The following is a 14,247-nucleotide window of genomic DNA, read 5'->3' as shown; positions in this document are numbered from 1 at the left end:
ATCTCCTGTAATTCCTTAAATTGTAATTAAAAAAATTCAAAAGTCCACATTTCTGAATAAATTGCAACTGATTTTATGCACTGGTTTGTTTCTGAAATGATTATGAAATGATTACACAGCATAGGTCCTATGCTGTGACGCAAAAAGCCACTATTCCCCTTTGTTCGACATAACTTTTATAGTGAAAAGTTGGTGCAGAAGCAACGAACCTGTAGATTTTCGTTCTACTATCAAAAAGTGATAACATTACAGATGCTGTTTGACCCGTCCAGCATTAACTATGGCACAAGAGACAAAGACAGGGTGTGTAAAGCGATCCAACGGGACTTCAATTTGGGCTGATAGTAGGCCCAGTTAAAGAAGGTGGGGGCTGAAACTGAGTCTCAGATTAAGATTGGGGCTGGTGAATTAAGGCTCGCAGCCTCGGGGTGCTATTACACATTTATAATGAGAAACGGAGAAGAGGGAGGGTTGCCTTTGCACCTCGACACACCTCAGATTAAATATGCACAATTCCCATGCAAAATGGGCTGTGAACAGACAGGACCAGCAGTGCTGTCTAATCCCCTGTGTTGGAGCTGTTTCAGCCAGGGTTAACAGGCTCATCAGTCAACACAGGCTGCTTTGCGCAGGACATCAGAGCCATTTGGAGTTATGTGTTTTTGATTGCTTCCTATTCCAGGTCCTGCCACATACCACACCAGCCTCTTACTGTTGCAGACTGGCCCCTGGACATATGAACTTGTAATAAGACATATCCAGGAAACACATATAAGCCATTGCAGAGATAAAAGTGTGACTTTCACATACATATCAAGCAGCTTATCAAGTGCAAAACCAAGGATACCAAAACGCACTGGATAAACAACACTCAAAGTGACATATTCTTATACATACACACAGCTGGTAATACTAAGACACACAGATTAAAACACTTCTTATATTTGCATTTAAAAGATGCTTTCTGGCAAGTTTGTGAATGCAAAAAACTCATGGAAGTCCACAAAATGTATACTGTCGGCACTATCCTTGGTGTCCGTCTACACCGTAGTTTTAACGCAATCCATTTGCATTTCACAGCCTGGTTTGACTTCTATCACCAGCTCTCTGCTGTATGAGAGGGCTGTCATGTTTCTCAAGTAAACGTGCATGTGCGTGTATTGTGCACTCAGCTTTTTGATAGGTGTGTAGGGGGAGGGGGGGGGGGTGAAACTAGGTACTGCACATAAAGAAAACAGAGAACTAGTGTGCACACAAACAAGGCAGCAAAGCAAAGAAAGGGCGATGACAGGAGAAAGAGATATAAAGTGATTATCCCACACTACATGCAGTATGCTTCAGTGGAGCATATCTGTACAGGGACAGACTGTCCATTAAAGTACAGGCATTCCTATTCAGCTTGTCTGCCTGCTTTTACTTGCATCCTTCTACACATGAAATGGAGACCATATGTATAGAGCAAAAACAGCGCCCCCCTTTGATTCCACCTCAAAAATAACTTTAACACCAAAGAATTTTACTCTGTATGTCTGTTTCATGATACTGAATGCTACCCTGACAGGAGATAAGTTCTTGAGTACATTAGTGCAAGTAAAACAACTTTTTGAAAACATAAATCTCAATCAATTGTATATCATCATGTAACACGGATGCACAAAGCCTACTTTACTAAGGTGGGCCAACTCCTGTAAGCAAACAATTCGTGAGTAAGCAAACAAATAACTATCAGGATCATAAAAAGATAAACTATCAGGCCCTGCTTCAGTTTGTTTATTTCTGTGGAGTTGGAGTTGAAGATGCCATCATACACCTGCCTCAACAAACCCACTGTCATCTGGAAAAAGCCAGTAGCACTGTGAGGATCACGTTCTTTGATTTCTCCAGTGCATTTAACACAATTCAACCTGATTCCAGTTTTTGACATTGAAGGGTTGTGTGTCTAACCAGGTAGTTAGCAGAGCAGGAGCAATACAGGGGACTGTGCTCTCACCATTCCTTTTCACCCGGAACACCTTAGACTTCCAGTCCAAGACAGACTCCAGTCATCTGCAAAAATACTCAGATGATTCTGTAGTCATGGGCTGGATGAGAGATGGACAAGAAGCCGAGTACAGGAAGCTGGTGGAACGCTTTGTGGCATGGTATGGAAACAATCATCTCATTTTGAATGTGAATAAAACAAAGAATATGATTGTAGATTTTAAGAGAAACAAGAATAGGCAGTATTTTCATCATGGGAGAAGAAGTGGAGGTGGTGGAGGAGTTTAAATACCTCGGTGTTAACCTGGACAACAGACTGGAGTGGAGCTGCCACTGTGAAGCCATCTACAAGAAACTACAGAGCAGACTGTGCTTCTTGAGGAAGCTTAGGACATTCGGTGTTTGCAGCAAGATGCTGCATATCTTCTACAGGGGTTGGACAATGAAACTGAAACACCTGGTTTTAGACCACAATAATTTATTAGTATGGTGTAGGGCCTCCTTTTGCGGCCAATACAGCGTCAATTCGTCTTGGGAATGACATATACAAGTCCTGCACAGTGGTAAGAGGGATTTTAAGCCATTCTTCTTGCAGGATAGTGGCCAGGTCACTAAGTGATACTGGTGGAGGAAAACGTTTCCTGACTCGCTCCTCCAAAACACCCCAAAGTGGCTCAATAGTATTTAGATCTGGTGACTGTGCAGGCCATGGGAGATGTTCAACTTCACTTTCATGTTCATCAAACCAATCTTTCACCAGTCTTGCTGTGTGTATTGGTGCATTGTCATCCTGATACACGGCACCGCCTTCAGGATACAATGTTTGAACCATTGGATGCACATGGTCCTCAAGAATGGTTCGGTAGTCCTTGGCAGTGACGTGCCCATCTAGCACAAGTATGGGAATGTCATGATATGGCACCCCAAACCATCACTGATCCACCCCCATGCTTCACTGTAGGCATGCAACAGTCTGGGTGGTACGCTTCTTTGGGGCTTCTCCACACCGTAACTCTCCCGGATGTGGGGAAAACAGTAAAGGTGGACCCATCAGAGAACAATATATGTTTCACATTGTCCACAGCCCAAGATTTGCGCTCCTTGCACCATTGAAACCGACGTTTGGCATTGGCATGAGTGACCAAAGGTTTGGCTATAGCAGCCTGGCCGTGTATATTGACCCTGTGGAGCTCCCGACGGACAGTTCTGGTGGAAACAGGAGAGTTGAGGTGTACATTTAATTCTGCCATGATTTGAGCAGCCGCGGTTTTATGTTTTTTGGATACAATCCGGGTTAGCACCCGAACATCCCTTTCAGACAGCTTCCTCTTGCGTCCACAGTTAATCCTGTTGAATGTGGTTTGTCCTTCTTGGTGGTATGCTGACATTACCCTGGATACCGTGGCTCTTAATACATCACAAAGACTTGCTGTCTTGGTCACAGATGCGCCAGCAAGACGTGCACCAACAATTTGTCCTCTTTGAACTCTGGTATGTCACCCATAAGGTTGTGTGCATTTCAATATTTTGAGCAAAACTGTGCTCTTACCCTGCTAATTGAACCTTCACACTCTCCTCTTACTGGTGCAATGTGCAATCAATGAAGACTGGCTACCAGGCTGGTCCAATTTAGCCATGAATCCTCCCACACTAAAATGACAGGTGTTTCAGTTACATTGTCCAACCCCCGTATAAGTCAATTGTGGAGAGCGTGATCTCTTCTGCCATCATCCACTGGCATAGCAACATCACAGCCAGGGACTTAAAAAAGCTCAACAAGCTAATAAAGAAGGCTGGTTCTGTTCTGGGGACTTCTCTGGAACCTCTGGAGAACATTGTGCAAAGAAGGATGCTTCATCAAATGAAGAACATAATGGAGAACCCTGAGCATCCTCTTCATGAGACTGCTGTACAACAACAGAATGTCTTCAGTCAGAGGCTTCTTCAGGTCTGCTGTAAGACAGACCGCTACAGGAGATCATTCCTGCCCACAGCCATCAGCATCTACAAGCTCTTTGAAGAAGCCTGCAATATATGAGCTATAACAACATTTAATTTCCCTTTGGGATTAATAAAGTATTTTTGAATTGAATTGAATTTCTTGGATAAGTACAACCATTAAGTTGTGCAGATGTCATATGCTGAAAAAAAAAAAAGAGTAACAGCCTTTCTGATTTAATCACAACTGTAAATTTTCAATTTAACATGCAAACATTCTTTTTATTATTGATCCATGGATCAATAATAAAAAGAATGTTTGCATTGACCCAAACTGAAAAACACAATATAATACTTTTTCTTCACACTCGTGGAACTATTTTCATGTTGCCACATAATATTTACATTGAATTTAGTTACTTGTTTTAATTACAGCAAACAAATAAATAAATAAAAAAACAGCTTCTCAGCTAACAACCCAGCAGCAGTTTGGAATAGTCTGAAAAACATAACTGTGCACAGCCAACCCCCCACAATGAACAGAATCGTCATCTGGCAGACGACCTTCTACTGCAGGTTTACCACTCACTGGTGTGGCATAAGTATTACAATGGAAAATTGTAATTCAACCTGGAAAGACTCACATAATGGAGAAACAACAAGAAGACAGTTAAAAAGTTTATTAATGAAAGATTATTTCTTTGGCGCTCGGACCCCTGAGGAAGACGTGAACGCCGAGGATGAAGTGAATTTGAATAAGCATCTTATGATTATGATTAGGTACGTCTTCCACCCTGGGATCCAATCTTGGTGGTGGTGTAGGCCTTGGTATGGAAAGAGTTGGGAGCCTATGGTGGAGAAGGGGTGGAGGATGGTCTTTAAACTCCATTACCTCCGGCTTACGGTGGTTTCATTTTTATTGTCAAACTTTTCTGTGTGAATACATTCTTCGGCTCTGTGTACACATGGCCTCAGACCCCCTATCTGGACTTAAGGTCAGAAGACCAGGAAAGCTCTAGAACCTGACAATGTCTCCCCCTCATGCCTGAGAACCTGTGCTTACCAACAGGCCCCTATCTTCACTCAGATCTTCAAACAAGTCTCTGGAGCAGTGTGAGGTTCCCCTGAGATTCAAAGGCTCCACCGTCATCCTGGTCCCCAAGAAATGCACCATCAAGGGGTTAGAGGACTACAGACTTGTTGCCCTGATGTCTATGGTCATAAAATCCTTTGAGCAACAGGTGTTAAAGCATCTGATGGACATTGCAGGCCTGCTGGACCCCCTGCAGTTTGCTTACCGGGCAAACAGGTCGGCAGATGATGTTAATTTGGGACTAGTCTTCTTCCTGCACCATGTTGACCACTCAGGGATGTACGCCAGGATCCTGATTGTGGACTTAAGCTCGGCTTTCAATACCATTAACCCAGACATTCTACACAAGAAGCTTACCCGGCTCACAGTGTCAGCCTCTACCTGTCAGTGGATCACCAGCCTCCTGACTGACCAGCAGAAGCAGGTGAGACTGGAGAGCATCTTCTCCCACACACGAGCCATCAGCACCAGTACCCCCAGGCATGTGTTCGCTCCACACTCCTCTGCTCTCTTTACACAAATGACTGGTAAGTGGAGGTCACTTACCTGTCTGTGAAACTCATGAAGCACACAGATTACACCAAAAGCCATGATATTTCTCCTATGGTAAAACTTTTAACTGAGCCTAAACCGGCTCAGTTATGGTTGAGGTGCAAACACACCCTCCATTTATGTTACCTGTATGAGTCCCTCTCTTTTCCAATGGTTATGGCCAATCTGACAGAGAGAGGTATCCCAATCATTGTGGTTTTTAATTTAACAATGGCCATCAGTGGGCTCTAGATGGACAAACTGTCTACTTTTAAGGCTAGGCTTAAAACTTTCCTTTTTGATAAGGCTAATAGTTAGAGTGGCTACCTGTGACACCTTTCTGGAGAGGGGCATCGTCCAAGCTTCTGCTGGCAACAACTTAATGCTCACCCTCTACTGATGATCCACATGGCCCTGTCTTTCAGTGTTTAACCCTTGGAAATGGAGGGTGTGTTTGCTCCTAAACCAAAACTGAGCCGGTTTAGGCTAAACCTGACTCCCCCTTACTCCAACCAACAGGGAGGGAAGAAGATGGAGGTAAAAAATAAGGAAAATAGCTCAGGATAACCTAAGCCACTCTAACTATAAGCTTTATCAAAAAGGAAAGTTTTAAGCCTAGCCTTAAAAGTAGACAGGGTGTCTGCCTCACAGACTAAAACTGGGAGCTGGTTCCACAGGAGAGGAGCCTGATAACTAAAAGATCTGCCTCCCATCTACTTCTAGAGACTCTAGGAACCACCAGTAAAACTGCAGTCTGAGAACAAAGTGCTCTGTTAGGAACATATGGAACCATCAGATCTCTGATGTATGATGGAGCTAGATCATTAAGGGCTTTATATGTGAGGAGGAGAATTTTAAATTATATTCTGGATTTAACAGGGAGCCAATGAAGGGAAGCTAAAGTAGGAGAAATATGATATATCTCTTGCTGCAACATTTTGAATCAGCTGAAGGCTTTTAACTGCATTTTGTGGACATCCTGATAGTAAAGAATTACAATAGTCCAGCCTTGAAGTAACAAACGCATGGACTAGTTTTTCAGCGTCACTCCTGGAAACCTGTTTAATATGGGATTTAAATGACATGTCCTGGTCAAAAATAACACCAAGGTTTTTTACTTTATTACCGGAGGTCAATTTAATGCCATCCAGGTTAAGTGAAACTAAGCAGTTTTTTTTTTAAAGACTCCGGTCCAAAGACGACAACTTCTGTCTTGTCTGAATTTAGAAGCAGGAAATTTAAAGTCATCCAAGTTTGTATGTCTTCAAGACATGCTTGTAGTCTATCTAACTGGTTGGGCTCATCAGGATTCATGGATAAGTAAAGCTGACTATCATCAGCGTAACAGTGAAAATGTATTCTATGCTGCCGGATAATTTTACCTATTGGAAGCATGTATATAGTAAAGAGAATTGGCCCAAGTACTGAACCCTGTGGTACTCCACAATTAACCCTGGAGTTTAAAGATGATTTATCATTTACATGAACAAACTGGAATCTGTCAGACAGATAATACTTAAACCAGCCTATCGCTGTTCCCCTGATCCTTATAGCACATACCAGCATTTCTAAGAGAATATTATGGTCGACTGTATCAAATGCAGCACTGAGATCTAACAGAACAAGTACAGACACAAGTCCATTATCTGAGGCCATAAGAATATCATTAGTGACTTTCAGAGCTGTTTCAGTGCTATGATGAGCTCTGAAACCTGACTGAAACTCTTCAAACAGGTCATTGCTGTGTAAATGTTAACACATTTGATTAGCAATTATTTTCTCAAGCATTTTAGATAAGAATGGAAGATTGGATATAGGTCTGTAATTTTTCAAGTCATCTCGATCAGGCGAAGGTTTCTTAAGTAAAGGTTTAATCACAGCTACCTTAAAATCCCGTGGTATATATCCATTTACTAAGGATAGGTTAATCATCCCTAAAATGGGGCTGGTAATCAGAGGGAACACTTCCTTAAATAATTTGGTTGGGATTGGGTCTATCATACAAGTCGAAGGTTTAGATGAAGCTAATATTTCTGATAACTCAGGAAGCTCCACAGGATCAAAGCAGTCCAAACACAGATCGGGTTCTACAGTTACTTCCAATGTTGTCTCACTTGCTGAGGATAAAGTAATCATCTTCATTGTCTGATAATGATCTACTTTAATGAAATTTTCTTTCAGGTGTGGAGTACTCAGTTAAATTAAAGTCAAAGGTTATTAAAAAATGGTCAGACAGGATAGGGTTATGAGAAAATAGTGTTATGTCTTTACACTCAATGCCATATGTCAGCACAAGGTCCAGAGAATGAAGACAAAGGTGGGTAGGTTTGTTAATGTTTGAGCAAAGCCAATTGAGTCTAAGATAGCATTATACGCTATATTTAAGCTATCACTTTCAGTGTCATCATGAATGTTAAAATCCCCCACTATAATAACCTTATCTGTATTTAACACTAAAAGGGAGTTTTTCCTCTCCACTGTCGCTACATGCATGCTCAGTACGAGGGATTGCTGCAAAGTCAACGCCAGTGACTGTCCACTGTCTCTACATGCTCATCCGGGAGGAGGGAATGCTGCAAGTCACTGACTGGATGCAATCTGCTGGGTTTCCTTAGTCAGAAAAACCTTTTATCCAATTTGAATAAATAATTGAATCTGACTGCACTGTTCAATGATTAGGATTAATTGGAATGTATGTACCTGACTTTTGTGAAGTGCCTTGAGACGACGTGTTGTGAATTGGCGATGTATAAATAAACTGAATTGAATTGAATCGAAAACTCCTTGCAACACTTCATTAAACATCATTCCAGCATAACATTGCTGTCAGTGATCATCTGCTGAATGCGCACAAACCTGATCATGGCAAAATGCACACATAACTGATCAAGCTGGCAGAGCCTGTAATCACACATCATGCAGTAGACCCACAGTGCTATGATGTTGATAATACAATTAATAGGTAAGAAGTAAAGACATGAGGCAGATTCCTCATCCTTCATTTGCAAACTGGATGCTAAAATCACTTCTTACCAGGTGAAAGAAATCACCATTTTAAGGCAGATTTTCCATTTGGTGACAAAGAATGTATGGTTTAACCTTGTCACAAATCAAAACACATTGCATTATTGACAGTAACATAGTGTCATTGCAAGGCAATCGGAGCTGGATCAGTTTGATTACGTTGTTTAAATGTCCACACATGCCAGGGGAGGGTTTTGTAGTAAAACATAATTTTGTGTCACCAAAAAACAATTTAAACAATTAAACAGGTTGTACATTGTTAAAATATTGGCAAAACAAACAAAATTAATTTAGTCAAATTATTGGAAAATAATTTTTACATACCGTACAAAAATCTTCGATTGAACTTTTTGGCATGTTTTGGCACGCTATGTTTTAAAATGATCAAAGCTATAAAATACAGATTGCCAGCTCCTATAACAATCTACATTGCTCAAAAAAATAAAGGGAACACTTAAACAACACAATATAACTCCAGGTAATTCAAACTTCTGTCAAATCAAACTGTCCACTTAGGAAGCAACACTGATTGACAATCAATTTCACATGATGTTGTGCAAATGGAATAGACAACAGGAGGAAATCTTTGGTGATTAGCAAGACACACTCAATAAAGGAGTGGTTCTGCAGGTGGGGACCACAGACCACTTCTCAGTACTTATGCTTTCTGGCTAATGTTTTGGTCACTTTTGAATGTTGGTGGTGCTTTCACACTCGTGGTAGCATGAGATGGACTCTACAAGCCACACAAGTAGCTCAGGTAGTGCAGCTCATCCAAGATGGCACATCAATGCGAGCTGTGGCAAGAAGGTTTGCTGTGTCTGTCAGCGTAGTGTCCAGAGCCTGGAGGCGCTACCAGGAGACAGGCCAGTACCCCAGGAGACGTGGAGGAGGCCGTAGGAGGGCAACAACCCAGCAGCAGGACCGCTACCTCCGCCTTTGTGCAAGGAGGAACAGGAGGAGCACTACCAGAGCCCTGCAAAATGACCTCCAGCAGGCCACAAATGTGCATGTGTCTGCACAAACGATTAGAAACCGACTCCATGAGGATGGTATGAGGGCCCGACGTCCACAAATGGGGGTTGTGCTCACAGCCCAACACCGTGCAGGACGCTTGGCATTTGCCAGAGAACATCAGGATTGGCAAATTCGCAACTGGCGCCCTGTGCTCTTCACAGATGAAAGCAGGTTCACACTGAGCACATGTGACAGACGTGACAGAGTCTGGAGACACCGTGGAGAGCGATCTGCTGCCTGCAACATCCTTCAGCATGACCGGTTTGGCAGTGGGTCAGTAATGGTGTGGGGTGGCATTTCTTTGGAGGGCCGCAAGGCTGCCATTAGGTACCGAGATGAGATCCTCAGACCCTTTGTGAGACCATATGCTGGTGCAGTTGGCCCTTGGTTCCTCCTAATACAGGACAATGCTAGACCTCATGTGGCTGGAGTGTGTCAGCAGTTCCTGCAAGATGAAGACATTGAAGCTATGGACTGGCCCGCCCGTTCCCCAGACCTGAATCCGATTGAGCACATCTGGGACATCATGTCTCGCTCCATCCACCAACGTCACGTTGCAGCACAGACTGTCCAGGAGTTGGCGGATGCTTTAGTCCAGGTCTGGGAGGAGATCCCTCAGGAGACCATCTGCCGTCTCATCAGGAGCATGCCCAGGCGTTGTAGTGAGGTCATACAGGCACGTAGAGGCCACACACAATACCGAGCCTCATTTTGACTTGTTTTAAGGACATTACATCAAAGTTGGATCAGCCTGTAATGTGTTTTCCACTTCAATTTTGTGTGTGACTCCAAATCCAGGCCTCCATTGGTTAATAAATTTGATTTCCATGGATGAGTTTTGTGTGATTTTGTTGTCAGCACATTCAACTTTGTACAAAACAAAGTATTCAATGAGAATATTTCATTCATTCAGATCTAGGATGTGTTAATTGAGAGTGCCCTTTATTTTTTTGAGCAGTGCATTTTTATGTTGCTAATATTACGTTCAGGCTTAAATATTGTGGCTGTTTATAATAAACTCCAAACTCTTCAAACATGCAATCTCAAAAAAACAACAGAACCGGGTGAATCTCCGAAAAGAATTAAATGATCAAGGGAGACAAATTAATTAACAGACATTTTTGTCTTTTATATTGTTAATATTGATTGGCCAATTTGCTCCGAGTTACGTCGAGCAAGATAAGAGAAATAATCTCGTCAGGGCAGATGACAAAGCTGCTGTGAAAGCACAACAAAAGTTAACTATAGCAGTCCAGAGAAGCAAAGGCCGAACAAAACAGAAGAACAAAATCAGCAACTGGATCATTTATAATGATGCAGCGTAACAATCCCTTCATATTTCTAGCAACACAGCAGAGGATCTGTTTGCTTTTCCTCTTGTTCCAGCCAGTAGCACCTACGGTTTCCTCATTTAAATAGGCTGGTCTGGACCTGTTTTGCACCTGTTATCCATTGCACAATCTTTGAAAATAGCACGCAACACGCCCACTTATTGCACGTGCAATTTATTTATAGTGGAAGCAAATTAGCATCCACTATTTGGGATCTTTGAAGATCAGGCCCAATATGTTTAGACTCTTACCTTCAGATTGACCCTACAGAACGATATTTGCAAAAACCAACCATCCCAGAGACAGTTTCTTTCCCCAGGCTGTCTCTCTGATGAACACTTAACAGTGTCCGGATCAATACCACACATATTTGCACTAGATGAATTGTGTCTTTTTCTTTTATAAAAACATGGTACATATACATATTTACAAAACGTTTTTCTTTTTCTTCCATCTCATATATTTATATATAAAATGTCTACACTGAAAGCAAAGTGGAACCAAAGTCAAATTCGTTGTATGTGTGCACAAACTCTGATTCTGACTTTGACCTTCATACTTTCGGCATCGGACAAGCAGACAGTCTGTTTCAGCAGCTCCCACTCAGCCCTGAGTTTTTCTTTTTTAAATTAATTTTTTAGATGTGTTGTTTGTTCCTGTTTTTTTCACCTTGCTGTACACATTATGAAGCTGACCATTTTGTGGACAACTTTGTTTTTATTTTCTTCTTTACAGTATTTGTGTTCTGAGACCACTTGAGCAGCCACACTCCCATTGTTTATACCAGGGATCAGCAGCTAAGACTGGAGCTCATGTTGAAATTATGTAAGACAACTCCATCTCCTTACCTTGTTATATCACCTTTTAGGAAGAACAGCTGGACATTATTGGGTCTTACCTGCTGACACCAAAATAGCTGAAACATGTATTGGCAACAATCAGCTTCTGTAGTCATGTGACATATATACAAGGTCACATCACATAGTTAGGTGACTGGCAGATCACAGTGGTGGAAAAAGTGATGACAAGTGGGAGGAGTTTTCATCTTAAATGTGTATCAATGAGTTGCTGTGACAAGATCAGAGATTATCAGTGGGATTTAACTTTAATACTCTTTATATGCTGATAATGCAAACCTGCAATATTAAAATTGAAACAAGAATCCGAGAAAAAGCCTGAGATATGTCACATGTTTATCTCTATATCAAAAAACAGCTTTGTTACATTAACATCAGTCACATTGTTGCATGTCAAAGTGGGCTTTCTCAACTCTCATGGTGTACAGCCACATAAACACATGGTCACATCACATGATTGTGCAACAAACATTTTTGACTGCACCAAAGTAGAAATTCACTTTAGATAAATGACCCAAACCTTTTGACTTAAATTACATCAGTGTAGAATAAGAAAATATGCACACTTTTTTGTCAAATAGTGTCAACTTTTTTCAAGGAATTTTAATTCAGACGTATTTTATTGAGAGTGTCCAAGTAATACCACAGGATGTGCAGCTGGCCCTTACTGTTGCACTTTCAGTGCAAATGCCACAGTAATGGAAGTTGAGTGTTGAGTTAATTGATAAATCAGAGGTCCTGAGTGGGAAGGAGAGTGGTGGGGGGATGTTTTATGACAGTGCAAATGAAGGGGCAGCAGAGTTTTACACATGCTGTAAAATGGTTATGAGGAATTAGCATTCTCGTTTTCCAACTGCAGTAACAGATGAGTGGACTGAATATATCACTGAATACATCAGAAGTATCATATGATCTATTTGCAGCTGAACCTGATTGCATTATCTCAGGATCCTGTCTATTTGAGTTGTGGAATTAACTGATAATCAATCCTATTCTCAATATAAAGATTCATTCAAGAGAAGTCATGCATTATGTTGTTACATCACAAATAAGGCAGTTTATAGCAATTTTTTAAGCATATTTGTGTAGAGACAATTCTTACCTTTTGCCCATAGCTTTAAAACCACTGTACAGGATACATGGAATAAAGTTTTGATAGAACCTTTGTGAGGGCAAGACATTAGTGTGTTTAGTGTCAGTTGTATTAAGGGAGCCAGGACATCACTGTTACAGCATTTCAACTGAACAATAATTAGGGGGTTTTGAATATCCATAACTACATCTGTATACATCTTGAAAATTGTCTCAGTGCATGTGTACTATAAAGATTACATGTTTATGCAAATGTGTGTTGTGTACAAGTCCAGATTGGTTCTGATCAGAATTTTGAAAGTTGTGATGGATTGCAGTCTAATGTGAGGGGAAAGAAAGGCTCGAAGCACATGCAACCACAGACGTGACCAATCACTGCAGTGTACTTGATTAGCACGAAGTCTCCTAATTAGCTATCTTTTGTGGTTACAGGCAGATCCGCTAGTGACATGGCTAATAACAACCACAAAATATGCATAAACAGAGAGGGCTTTCCCTAATTAGCATTTTAAATTAGTCAGATGACAGAAATATTTGACAGAATTGTATCTTATGGTGAACATGGCACTGCCAGTGGTAATTTTTTAGCTTTAGTTGCGTTGTGGGTAGTATTCATTCACAAAACATAAAACTTTCTAGTCTTTTTCGTTCCCGCAATAAATTTTAAACAATAAAAAGGATATACTGGAATAAAAAATTCTTCCAGTTGAGAGTAACAAGAAGTCATCTATCATTTTAAATACACTAACGGTCAGACGTTTTAGACACACTTTCTCATTTAATGGTTTTCTTTATGTTTATGAGTATTTACATTGTACAAAGATTCTCACTGAAAGGATCAAAACTGTGAATTAACGTGTATGGAATTATGTAGCAAATGAGAAAATGTAAAATAACTTTAAATATGTTTTATATTGTAAAGTAGCCAACCTTTGCTGTGATGACTGAAATATTAACCTTTGGAAGTCTCTGAATGAATGTCTGGGAAGTTCTTTTAAGGTTCTTTGGAAAACCATGTCAGGTGACCACCTCATGAAGCTCATGGAAAGAACGGCAAGAGCAAAGCAGTAATGAAAGTAAAGGGTGACTATTTTGAAGAATCTAAAATATAAAAATGTTTAGTTATTTCACACTTTTTGCTTACTATATAATTCCATGTGTTTCATTCACAGTTTTGATGCTTTTGGTGAGAATCTACAATGTAAACAGTCATGAAAATAAAGAGACCCATTTAATAAGAAATTGTATCTAAAACGTCGGACCTGTAGTGTACTTCTGCAAAAACAATATAAAAGATAAATATAAGAGATATATAAACAAGGAAATAAGGCAATGTTTGGACAAAATTTGATTTGCCTTTTAAGGTAAGATCATAGATGTTTGT

This window comes from Girardinichthys multiradiatus, chromosome 4 (assembly GCF_021462225.1).
Source record: "Girardinichthys multiradiatus isolate DD_20200921_A chromosome 4, DD_fGirMul_XY1, whole genome shotgun sequence".
Lineage (NCBI taxonomy): Eukaryota > Metazoa > Chordata > Actinopteri > Cyprinodontiformes > Goodeidae > Girardinichthys > Girardinichthys multiradiatus.
This window is presented reverse-complemented; position numbering follows the sequence as displayed.